At 36.1% G+C, this 13,561-nt stretch overlaps 1 protein-coding gene across 2 annotated transcripts in view; it reads left to right on the top strand.

Annotated features, from left to right (window-relative positions):
- The window catches only part of Prkg1 (protein kinase cGMP-dependent 1), a 1,145,359-nt gene that overhangs the window by 294,267 nt on the left and 837,531 nt on the right, over positions 1-13,561 (top strand). The gene's annotated exons all lie outside the window — the stretch shown is intronic.

Here is a 13,561-nt window from a genome sequence, read left to right as displayed (position 1 = left end):
CCTTCATTTATCTTCCTATGGAAGCAAGGTTATAATAGTTTCAGGCGTTACCCAACACCATTATTTAGGTCCAGCAGAAAAGAGAGTTTCTATCTCCAAAGCCAAACCAAAGTTCTTGCCTGAGTCTCATTGCTTTGATTTATTCATATGCCTATGTCCAAGCCATTAATCTGGCCAGTGAGAAGGGCTTCTTTCATAGACAGAAATCCCACCCAAAACTGACCCACCAAAGCCACAAAACTTGGGAGGAATGAACAGTTCCTTAAAAGAAAGAGTATTCTTTTAAAAAGGGTGAGTGGATGTTAAATGGCTAAAACAGATGGCAATTAGATTGTTGACATAAGTAGATTCTTGGTGACTCATATCATCAATACCTTAAAAACATTCAGATGTGTTTAGATTCCAACATAAAACCTATTTTTAACCTTACCTTTTGCCCTGCCTCTTATTTATGAAGTTGAGGTTCTTAGGACATCATTTTATTGCCCTTAGAAATCACCCATGCAACTTTCTCTGAGTACTTCTGAGTCTTATCCCCCAAAGTGCGCTGACAATTTGTGAAAACTTTTGCTTGGGAAGAAGCCTTTGCTTAATGTTGCTAAAGCCAACCTCCCTTTTTGTAAGAAGCCTGAAGAAGAGCTGCAACTTGGAAGTTATTAAATTGTTTTGAATTATCTTCTTCATTATGAAATGGTGAGAAATGAGCACAATCTGAAACCAAGCTAGCATTAACCCAGACCTTCTTAGTTGCTCTGACCCTAACACTGATTATTTATCAAGCGTGGGAGAAGAGTTCCAAATCCTTGCTGGCTTTGTTCTGGCCTGGACATATTCCATGGTCTAGGAGAAGATTGTCCTCAGACCTGCTCTTGATAAACTCAAGATTCACTTGCTCCAACATCATCCCTATTTCTGCTTCATTGCAGCTCAAAGAATAGGTGAGACTCACTCGATTATTTTTAGGCCAAATGAATGAGATAGGCTTGCTATTTAAACAAACAAAGAGAAGACTTATTTTTACATGGTAATTTGTTTAACAGAACTGTTTACCTCAGTGCTATTTTGGGGTGATTAAAAGTACAAAATACCTTTGAATCCTGTTCAATATTAAGTTGTGGGTTTTTTTTTTTATAGTGAAACCTATTATTCTATGTAGGATAGGATTTTATTTTTCTGCCTTAGTCAATAGCTCAAAACACTGTTTTTAAAACGTGGTTTGTAAAAAAGTTGGTGTCTTCCAACAGATCTTATCTATAGAAATGCAAACACATATGGAAATTTTATATATTTCAGCTACTACAAAATATTTTCCCTCTTTAGGCATGACAGTGGGTGTTGATGCACCTTGTATCTACCAACATTTATGTGCATAGACATCTACCTTTTACTATTCTGTATTTTTTAAATTTTATACTGTGAGAAGTCTTCTGAGATTATGATGTTTTACATTCTACCCCATTTTATCCATTCATTAATGTAGCTGCCTTTCTCTTTCTCATTTATTTCTCTAATGGAAATTTGAGGATTGCAGTGTGCTAAGTTCTAGGGTACAGTTGTACTTAAGAAAGACCTAGACTCAGACCAGGAGAGATGGTGCATTCCTGTAATTCCAGTGACTTGGGAAGCTGAGGCAGGAGGACCACAACTTTTAGGCCTGCCTCAGCAATGACCCAAATAAACTTGGTGACACTCTTTCTGAAAATTTAAAATAAATAAATAAATAAATGGGACTGGGTATATAGCTTAGTGATAAAGTGCCCCTGGGTTCAATTTCCAGTAACCAAAAATAAATAAATAAATAAATAAATAAAAGACCCAACCACAAAGTGTTGGTTACATATTAGTTATTACACCCCTCCCCAAGGCTTTATTGAGATCTAGATGAAGACTAAAATTGGAAATATTTAAGATATACAACTTGCAATCTTGATATGCTTATCTTTTTTAAAATAATCACCAACACCAAGGTAATAAATGTATCTACCTGCTCATATCATTATCATTTTTCCCTCCTTCCCTTCTTTCCTTTCTTCCTTCCTTCCTTCCTATAGTGAAAACACTTAAGATCTACTTTCCTAGCACATTTCAAGAGCACAATATGGTATTGTTAACTACAATCTCCCATTCCATAGATCTCCAGAAACTACATGTCTTGCAGAATTGAAACTTTCTACTCATCACCCCTTCCCACCAGACCCTGGCACCATTCTATTCTCTGCCTCTGTGAACTTGACAAAGTTTTTACATATGAGTGAGATCTTGCATTATTTGTCATTCTGTATGTGGCTTGTTTCATTTAACGTAATATCTTCCAGGTTCATCCCTGTCATCACAAATGGCCAAATTTTTTTCTTTGTATAAGGCTGAATATTGTTCTATTGTGCACATATACCACATTTTCTTGATCCACTCATGCATCAACAGACTCTTAGGTCTATAGATCAGTTTTTATGTCAATGCTTAATTGTTTTGATTACTGTAGTAATCTTTGTGAGTTGAAGTAAGGACATTAATTTCCCTTTTATTTTTTAAAAACCAACTTTTAGTTTTGTTGATATTTTTCTATTGTTTTCTGCCCTCTATTTGATATACTTCTGCTCTAATCTTTATTATTTGTTTCCTTTTGGAAACTTCAGGCTTCATTTGTTCTTTCTCAGTTCCCTGAGGTTTAAAGTTGAGTTGTTTGATTGAAATTGTTCTTTTTTAATATAGGCATTTATCACTATAAACTTCCCTCTTCGTACTATTTCTCCTGAGTCTCATAAGTTTGTTATACTTTGTTTTCATTTGTCTTAAAATGAAAACTAGTTGCACTACCCCTTGTACTTTTTCATGTTTTATTTAGCCAGTTCCCCTTTTGACTTCAACTGTATATTTTTTCTCACTAATTCCAATGTGGAGAGTGAGCAGTGGAGGGTTTGGTCCAATCCTGTGACATACCAAGTATTCCCAACACTGGATTGTACTGACCAGTAGATAAAGGGAATGATTAATACAAACCACTGAGTCTGAAAGCAAAGACAAGCAACAGTTCACTGCCTCTCAAAATGTCATTATTTGGGGATTCAGGGAGTCTTTTTCTTCTGCTCTTCAAGCTATCGATAAGTGTATTCTTAATAGGGAGAAGTGTATGTGTAGGGAAAAGTATATATTGGGGGAAAGTAAGTGTCCTTGAGAGTATACTGAATTCTGGGAATCCATTTACCCTCTGAAGTTAGGGAACATGGAATATGTCACTTCTTGATGGTGAACCTGTGGGTGTCCGTTTGAACAGTGTAGTCTTAGAAAAGCTTCACTATCTGGAAGGAAATAAAACTGACACTTTTTCTGACTGCTAAATCACCATCTGTTATCAACTTTTTGCAACTGATTTATCTTTTTTTCCTCCTAACACATGTGAATTACTGGATTTTCATATTATGACTATGCTCACCTTAAAAGAGGATTGAGAGGAAAATTTGACAGTGCCTTTTAAAAGAAAATTATTAACTTGTAAAAATTCATACCATGGGTTTGAGCAAAATGTGGAGAGGAAACAGAAAGAAAGCAGGTAAGATGTAGGTGATCCAGTGCATTCCTGTGCCTCAGAAACAGGACTGGCAGGACCTTTCTTCCACAGCAGTTATATCATCTAGGTATAAACCAGTTTAACTACACATATGCTGGAATTATTATGGATGTTTAAGGACAGTGCTTTGTCATCTATTTCTTCTTAGCCTTGCTGTCTTATATAATATGTTATCATCAATTCTGATGGTTGTTATAGTTGATCATAATGAGAATGGTTATGTTACTACATCTGCCATCTTACTATTTTCTGTAATAAAAGGCACTTTCTATGGCCCTTCCTGAAGAAAAAAGAGAAGCAATTTTTAACTCCAACAGTTAGGAATAGGTACCCTTACCTGGGAATGTTAGATTTTTTTTCCCTAAAAAGTTGTCTATTGAAGGAATCCATTCCTCCATTTGTTTATCTACCTGACCATTTATTTTGTCATCAGTTCCTATTAAGCACTTACTGTATGTCAGGCTCTGATAAGCATTTTACACACAGTGTGTTTTCTAATTCTTACAATAATGCTGTACAGGGAAGCTAATTTTATTCTATAGATGCTAAATTGAGGCTTATGGATATTAATTATCATGTCCAAGGTCAACACAGCTGGTATATGGTAGGGTTCAAATCTGAAACTATATAATATGATCCCAGAGTCCCATTGCCAGTACTTCAAAAATTGTGCCTTAATTTAAAGGTAAAGATGATCCAATGAATTAAATATTGTGACTAGACTCATGATCTTCAAAGATTTAAGTTCTGAGTTAGATCTGATTTAAAATTCTAGCTCCACCATCTACTACTTGCTTGAACCTTGTGGGAGCTGTTTAGTCTCTCTCTACTCCAGTTGCCTCCTTTTTCAACAGTGCTGTTGATAGAATTAAATGAAACCATTTTATCTATGAAACAATGTAGTAATGTGCTCATTACATATGAATATAACATATTACCATTCTTGCTGCCACAATTCCTCTCCATCTCTGGAGGGAGGAAGTAGAAGGGTTTCATTTGAGTACAGTAAGGCCTTAAGTCTGGGGAACAAGGTTAGAATCCAAATGCAAAATATTGTGGTTCTGATCTAAAGCACTATTGGATGAATGAAAGAATATCATGGAATGGAATTAAAATTACCATGTTGGAGTGTTTTATGTGGGGTTGATAGTAAAAGAAATCTAGTTTGTGTGGCTAATAGAGAGTAGAGCCATTAAACAGGATAAGGAATAAGAGGGGAAAATCTGTCCTACACCAATTCTTTGCAAATAGTGTGCATGAGACAAAAGATTGGATGCATGATTGCTATTATCATGTGCAGAGATTTTTATGATTGACATAAATATGTCAATATTGTTATTTGGTAAATATTTTCCTGGTATGTAAGTAGGGTGAAGTATAAGCTTTGCTTCTTGAAGGGTAATAATTTAAGAAATATGCATATTACCCCAGCTGTGATACTCACTCCTGCCTTGAAATGAGTCCTTTGCTCCAGTACAATGGTTGACTTAACGGCCTCCTACTGCTCCCCACACTCAACCTGTCTTTCTACTTTTGCTAGATTTATTGCTTGAGAGTGATCACTCTTTCTCTTTTCCCATTCTTCCAAGTGAAAACTCAGATTTCTCTCAGTCACTCTATTGCATAGGCCTATAGTTCTATCTAGGTTCCAAATCCTATATAATTTTTGATGTGCATTGTTCTCTCTCGCACGTGGGTGTTTCCAACCTCTCAAATGACCTCTTATGCTTCTTTTGTACTGCCTGAGTCATGTGGTATAAGAGCTCTGAAAGAACAGCAACTCCATAAAGGACTCTTAAAAGTGAAGTTACAATTAAAGTCAAGAATGAATTTTGTGGAAAACCTGGATGCAAATGTACAAAAGAACTTCAAGAAAATTAGAATACTATGAGTCATGCATTTCGTGGTACTATTCACTTCTCTTTAGGTACTACCATTCTGCTCAACCTAACATTTCCACCACCTACATCTACCATCTGGAATTATAGGCAAAGGGCATAAAGAATGTCAGATCTTGAAAGGAAATTGCCTTTCCTCAAAAGTTAGCAATACCACATCACATTTTTTTTTTAAGAGAGAAAGAGGTATAGAGATGTAGATAGAGAGAGAATTTTTTTTTAATATTTATGTTTTAGTTATCGGCGGGCACAACATCTTTGTTTGTATGTGGTGCTGAGGATTGAACCCGGGCCGCAAGCATGCCAGGCGAGCGTGCTACCGCTTGAGCCACATCCCCAGCCCCCCACATCACATTTGACTGGATTACTTGCTCAAGAATGGACAAGAACCTCGGATTTATGAATTAAATGTCAGAATTTTGTCTGTTTGCAAATGACCTTCTAAAGGATCTTGGTTGTGGCAAGTTACTATTTTGTTGAGACCTCATTTTGAATTGTTCATTTGTCAATGAACCCCTGCACACCTTGCCAGAGCAGCCATGTGTCCACACAGCTCTTCTTTTCTTTGATTCTCTGTGCCATACACAGTAATTCTCAGAACTTGTTCATGGTGCTTCATGTGGGGCAGTAGTATATTGTACTGGCATCATAAATATGGAACTTATGAATATTTTGAGAGACATCTACTTATGAAGGTTGATGGAGGACTGCATTTAATGATTTGCTTTCCTTTTCTTGATAAAGAAACTCTTGCTAAGCTGCTGAGTTTCTATGTAAATATTATACACTCTTCCTGTTTCCCTTAGCAAAAGTATAGACTTACTGATGAATTTTGCATTATTTCTCAGTACCACTTGCTTTTGCAACATAGACGAGTTTGGAAAGTTGTATCTAAAAATTGCAGTTAAACACAGATCTCCCTTATAGTTAAGATGCCACAACAGTTTCTGTGGACCCCAGAAAAGGTGCACTCTTTTCCAAAATAATATTCAGACACTGAATACCTTTGTAATTCTGAATGTAAGTAGTGGGGCTGTTCTCCTCACAATTTTATTCAGCCACTGCCGCCTCTCTGTTTGCATACCTGATGCATTGATTCCTTTCAGAAGGTTCCAATCCAAATTAGCCTCAATTAGCAGCAGCCTGAAAATACTGTGTCTGCTTGTCTTTTACTGTATAAACTTTGCAAGTGCTAAGGTTCGAATTTTACTTTCCTTTTAATACCAGCTAAAGGTGCCATATCTGTGAAATGCTAACTTTTTTTTTTTTTTTTAATGAGATAAGCTCTTGTTAGTCCAGCTAACTCTCATGTTCTGGAGATAGCAAAATGGAGAGAGATTAGGAAATCTGACAAGGAGAAATGTCCGTGTCCAATAAAATCCAGCAACAGATTAGTGAAAAAACTGACTGTCTAAAATCATCACCATTCATTTCCTACTCTAAGTCAAAGAAATCATTGTGCTCTGCTTCAGCCCTGTGTGTAGTTCATTTTCACTGACCCTTCCTTAATTTTGGCTGAAGGGTATTTTTAATAACTTGGTATGTTTGGGAGTCACAGGAGGCCAAGTTTCTGGTTAAGCTCAGGAGAGATGAAACAGCTATAAAATGTTTGAGGAATTAGAGAGAAAAAAAATAGCCTAAACAAAGGCACCTTCTTTTAGACCTGTTTAATATAACTGACATAATCATTTCTGAGAGATTGTGGAGGGGGAATATGCAAAACTCTCTGAGAAAAAAGCATTTTTTAAAAATTAAAGTCTTGAATCAGTCACTCCAAAATGTACAGATAATTAGTTTATATTTGGTTTGGAAGCTAATATTTAAGTTAAATGGAGTGGCAGAAATTCATACTAACCTGCCTGAAAAAGACCAAAGTATTGGGAATAGGGCAAGTTAGGGTCAGGGGAGCCTAGCCAGGTGGCAGCCAGCAGAGGGCAACCTGACCTGGCAGCCTGTGAATGTGCCTGGAGGGTGGGGGCCACTCTGTCCTAAGAAGCCTGTGGTAACTGGTTTTGTTTCTGAGTGCCTGTAGCTACCATTGGGCACTGCAGGTCTGGCTTCCTGGACACTGATATTTCCTATCCCAGTAGCTTATGCCAGTTTCATGTGATGGATGCATGCCAGGAGACACTATGAGCTGTGGAGTAGCAAGTCTCCTCTCATGAGTCATCTGTGTGAATCCTTCCTGCTCATTAGCTTCTTCTGAGACATGTCCTCCAACTCATCCACTTCTGGTTTCTCTGATCCCTTGCTGGCTTCTAGGCTTCTGACTCCTGGCTTGCTGCCTCACTCTGAGTGTTGGTCATGCAGTGGGAACCAGAATGTCAGCTGTGTCCTTGAACATTTAGCCTATAAGTACCTTGAAGATGTCTTATGCGTCTTTTGAAATAAGTTCTGCCACTAGCATAGTACTGAGCGCTGCTAAGGGCACAATTGGCATCTACTGATTAACTGGTTAATTAATTAGAACTTGTAGTAAACCTGTCTACCAAAAATGTTTGAAACCTCTTATGCAAACTTGAAATAACATCTATTTGGTAAACAATTGTAGTAAACTAATACTACAGAACCTAAACATTAACAGAGGTGAACTATAAAGTCATCTTAATATTTTGAGATGCAAGGCTAGTTGTTCACTTTTTTTGTATTCACTTGATGTCTGTTTATTAAGTGCCTACTGTGTGTCTCAGCATTGATGATTTAGTTGAGACCTAATAAGTAATGGTTTTGGAAAATATGAAAAAATATCTAAATCTTCAGTGTTGATATTATAGACCAATTTTTATTAGTGACTGATTAATAGCAAAACCCAGAGACCATTTCTTTACTTGATTAACATTTATAGCTGCTATCAAAATAAAAAGGTATAATTGGTTACATATGGAGAGGTGAAGACATTCTCCTTATCTGAGAAATGATTCCAGGTTATAAGTCAGGATAGATACATTAAGTAACATTTAAAATGTTATTTATTTAACTTAGATGCTTATTTATTATTCACAATGGACAAGATCTCTTCCAAGAAATAACTGATTATTGAGCATCTGCCATAAATAATAGCTCACCTAATTCTTATAAAAATGTGTGATGTACTGTTTTAAGCATCATTTTAAAAATAGGGAAACTGAAACCCTATTTTTCAGTTAAGTTTCTGAGAAGTCAAATGTTTCACCCAAAATCACGGTCTGTGCTTGGTAGAACCATTTGTTAAAAAACAACTGTGGGCCTCCATAGAGAGATTAATTCCAAAGAGGGACAGAAGAGAATCAAATAGGCCTCATGGGATGAATGTCTCATCTCAAGACCTGTCTAGGATTGGTATGTTTGAAAATATGGAGCATTCAAGAATATACTCAAAGAAATCTGTTCTATAAATGACATAAAGTTATTAAGAAAATACAGTTTTCTGTCCAACATTAGAATTTTGGGAAGATATGCCTTATCCAGCTCTCGCAAGGACTTCCCAAGTTTTAGTACAATATTCTCTTTAAACTCCTTCAAGTATGAATAATATAATGTGTTCTTCAGTGGCATTACCATTTTCTTCAAGTCTGAAGATTTTGTGAGAATTAAATGTTCACTGCCAATCTCCACAGCAATCAATGACTGAAAGATGAGTCACCATGGAGGGATCAAAGAAACCTGTTCATATAGGATGGCCCTCCTGCATGAGCTGTCAGTGACATGAACCAAAAACATGCCTTATTTGTGAGAAATATCGCAGGTCTCTGCTTGTTGGAGAAATGATCAGTTTCTTTCTCTCTTTCAGTTCTATGATTACAGACTATGGATAGCCCAGGAGGCTTTGCTGTAAATTTGTTTAATAATTCTCAGCTTACTGGGCATGACAGATCCTACTTGCTTTTTATTATAAATATTGAAAATATAAATATGTTTTTTTTTTACTTTTCAGAAATAGTAGAAATTTTAAATTTAAATTTTTGTCTGCCATGCTATTGCATTTTTTCTAATGGGAATACCAAATAAAATATGTTTTAGTCATTTCATTTCTACTAAAGATATCATAAAATGATTGTGAATTTTTAAATAAAACTAAATCCAAAATATATTTAAACATCCTAAATAGTGATTGGGTTTCTGAAGACCAAATCAGAATTTTCCTTGGAGGAAAAAAATGTTTAAAAAACTATAAGATCAAAATAAATCAATGCACGTACATAAAAAAAGTTAGAAAAGATAAATGTAAAACAAGAAGGAAGCTCTATATAGTAGTATCAATAACGGCATAATTAAGTTGTTGAAAAAATGATGAGGAATGGAAATGTCTATAAAGAAAAATCACATTAACGATTGAGTTAATAATTAAATTGAATAGCAAAGAATGATGTAAAACTATATCACTCTTATAACAGGGATCATACTTTATGATAAGTTCCAGATATGCTTTAAGTATTTCCCAGATGGGGAAATGGGGGACCAGAAGGGTGTCACTTCCTAAATCTTAATGTATGTGGTAGAAGGGGTGAATCCATTTCTTCAACCCAGAACCTGGACAAGCAATGACCATTCGTTGTATCTGTGAGTAGAGAATCATTAGACTCAGTCACTTATGCATTCAGCATCTTTGGTTTATTGGCAGTTAGATTGCAGAAATCTCCCTTTGCCAGATCCTTGTTTAAAAACCAGGAATGCACTGAATCATAGGATGAGCTTGCATTCTCTAGAATCACTCATCCCTGGGCAGGTGGCTCCTGTGTGAGGGCAGGACCTATAGAACTATTATCCTAGTTCTGCCAAGCACAAAGGAACTCTTCACCCACTTCAAGAATTTCATTTAGAAATAGAGTAGTACCCTTAATTATTAAAATCTTCTATATTTTTTGCATTTTTCAGAGATATCCTCAAATTTCACACATAATTTTACAGTTTGGCTTACAAACTCCTTTATGTTGGCTTCCTGCATGGGAGAGTTGTTGGGGGTGGCTGGTAAATGCATTTGTTATAGGGTTCATTTGGGGAGAACACTTCACTGGGAAGAGTACCTTTCTCCCAATAAGTAAGTAAGTAAGTAAATAAATACATACCTTTTTAAAAGAAAAATCAATTTTTAAAAAATTTCCTAAACCTATTAATCTGTGGAAGTCTTTCAATTGCTCTTAAGTGCAGCATGAGCAGAATGTTCTGTACCCTGAGCGCTCCCTGCACTCAGGAGGCTCCGCTGACCCCAGCATCTCCTCGTATCTATGTACCCACCAAAATAGGGCTCCTTTTTGCTTGCCACAAGCTTTGAGTAGAGCTGATGGTAGCTGTTTGGACTATCTGTGAGGTATAACATTCTACATTATTTCATGTTTTTCTAGATTAAAAAAATACCATTTTCCTCTAAGAGAATTTGATTTGCTAAACACATGGATTGCAAATTAATATTATGTCCATGATTTGGAGGGATTTTGTAATAAGAAGAACTCTATCAGACACCACAAAGGAACAAGAGGATGAATATGTTCAGTTTCTGTCTTTGCAAATATTGATGTTACACAGATCATCACTTCTCAGAGACTGTCCTGAGTAGAGGCCTTAGACTCCAAACTAAGAATTCTGTGTACCTTCATGGCAATTAATTTTTACAACCATTCTGGTAAGTAGACATTACTGATAAGAATGCTAAGGCAAGGATGATTTACTGACTTACTTAAGGCCCCCAAAAGTAACAGAACCTAGATTGAAACCATGTTTGGCTGAGTTGAGCCTGAGTTTGTTGAAGCTCTTTTCACTGTGCTGCATTGGATAGACTCAGAGGCTACACTGCAGAGAGAGTATGCCACTTGTACCCATATTTTCTACTTCATTTATATTTTTGGTTTCCTTTTGACATTTCATTTTCATCAGAAGATAATGGCACGTTGCCTATTCTCAGAATCCAAGAGTGAATTTTAGGCTTGAGAATTACCTATCTGAAATTGCAACGCATATTCCCCACCCCAGTGTCTCACATAAGTTGGGCTCTTATCCAATGTGTTCTTACTTGCTCTCCTGGATTTCTCATAGATGACATGTGAAAGCAAGATGGTGGGCAGAATAAATAAACATATTCATGCTGAAAGGTTTTTTTTTTTTTCTGTGAAAGTTGCTAAAAGGCTTCCCCTCACTTAGGATTGTATTTCCAATGTCTTCATTCATGAATTGAACAGTTGGGGAAGGATGTTTGTGCTTTACTTTCTGTGTATGACATCTAGTGCAAAAGGATTAATTCCATCCTTTTTCTCTGGGGAGACAGGATGAGTGACCCACTGATATCCTGGAAGACATTATTAGCAGAAATTACGAAAAGAGCTTACAGAGTATTTTGCAAACTTCATTTTTATATATTGCTGAGTGTTATGTTATTTTACTGAATCCCTTCAAAGTTCTCTAAGAAAGTTGACAGAATCTCCACTTTCCCAATGAAGAAACTCCAGCTGAGAAATGTCAAAAGGGACTTGTTTGAGGTCTTGCAGTCTTTTGGCTCACAGTTCTGGGCTCTTCTGCCTGCATTTCCACCCTCCGCCAGCTACCTTTTCCATTCAGAAGTGCAGAAATGAAAAGAAGACAGTTTCTCCTTGATTCTGAATATCACTTATTTCTTCTGTAAAGTAGAAAAATGTAAAAAAAAGCTTTCAGTTTCTCTAAGAATCTGATAGCTACTAGTAATATCAATGATTTAATGTATATCACCAGTACCATTATAATTCTCATTAGTCAAATCCATATTAGACATATATGTATATTTGTAAATAATCATGTTTTCATGTGAAATGGGGCTAACATTTTTTGAATGCTTAGCACATTTCAGAGGTGCTCAGCTTTGCAATGCAGGGAGGTATTAGTATCCTCATTTCATAGAAAAAGAAGCTGAGACTGGAGGTTAAGTAACTTTTCCAAGGTAATGCAGTAATTGACAGTATCAAGATCTGACTCTGGGAATGATCTGCTTCAGGTGTGTGATACCAAGCATTCTATCTCATTAACTCTCCTTTCCATCTTTCTGATAACAGTAGATGGAAGAGAGTGCAACATGAAACTTGTGACATTCTTTTTAGTATATGGGTACATTTCTTCACATGCATCTGACATTTTCCCTAAGCTTGTGTTTAATTTTTGAGCCTGTAGTCTCCAGGTATACTTACCTTTTATTTAAATATATAGATACCCATGGGACTAAAATAAATTAAATATTAAAGATATTAAATATATATGTACATATACATATTTATGTTTGTTCATCTTTTATAGAGTTTTGCTATACTTGTTCTATACTTTTGCTATACTCTAAATGAATTTAAGAACTTAAACTGGCAGTGTTAATATCATATTAATTTAGCCCCCAGGGAATTAGAGACACAACAAAAAAAGTCCATTTTGTCTTACTTTGTTCCACTAGGTTTTTAGTTGTCAAAATTCAAGCATTTGGTAAATAAAAAATTTGTAGATTGTATCTGTTCAGCTGCACCTTTTAGTTTATTTGCTTTTTAAATGAAAGAAAAGCAATTCAAAATACAAATAAGAAAATGAAAACAATGAACAACTGGGAATTCAAGTACCTAGGGTATGTTAAATATTTATGTGCTAACTTACCCATGGAGTTTTTCTGCATCTCCTTTATTGAAAAAAAAAAAATTCCTTTTTGTATTTCTGTACCATTTTTTTTTTTACTTTGTTACACTGCCTGTTATGGATTTCTGCTATTTCAGTGAACGATTGTAGTGGCTGGGTAGTTAGGTAAGAGGACAGTGTGCAGCTGTGCTTCTAGTGTCAACTCTTTGTTTAGACAGAAGCAGGCCTATGACTCCACTTTGCCATTTACTCTATGGTACTCCTGTGCAAGTCACTTTTTTGTGCTTCAGTTTCTTTGTATGTCACTGGGCCTGTTGATATTACCTATTCCACAGAGATGTTACAATGATTAAATGCATAGATCAGCTGGTGGGTACACACCTGTCATCCCGGCAACTTTGGAGTCTGAGTCAGGAGAATTACAAGTTTAAGGCCAGCCTGGGAAACTTTGTGAGATCCTGTCTCAGCATAAAATAGAAAAGGATGTGGATGTAGCTCAATGGTAGAGCATTTGCCTAGCATGAATAGGCCCTGGAGTCCA

The sequence above is a fragment of the Callospermophilus lateralis genome, chromosome 15 (assembly GCF_048772815.1).
Source record: "Callospermophilus lateralis isolate mCalLat2 chromosome 15, mCalLat2.hap1, whole genome shotgun sequence".
NCBI lineage: Eukaryota > Metazoa > Chordata > Mammalia > Rodentia > Sciuridae > Callospermophilus > Callospermophilus lateralis.
This window is presented reverse-complemented; position numbering and strand designations above follow the sequence as displayed.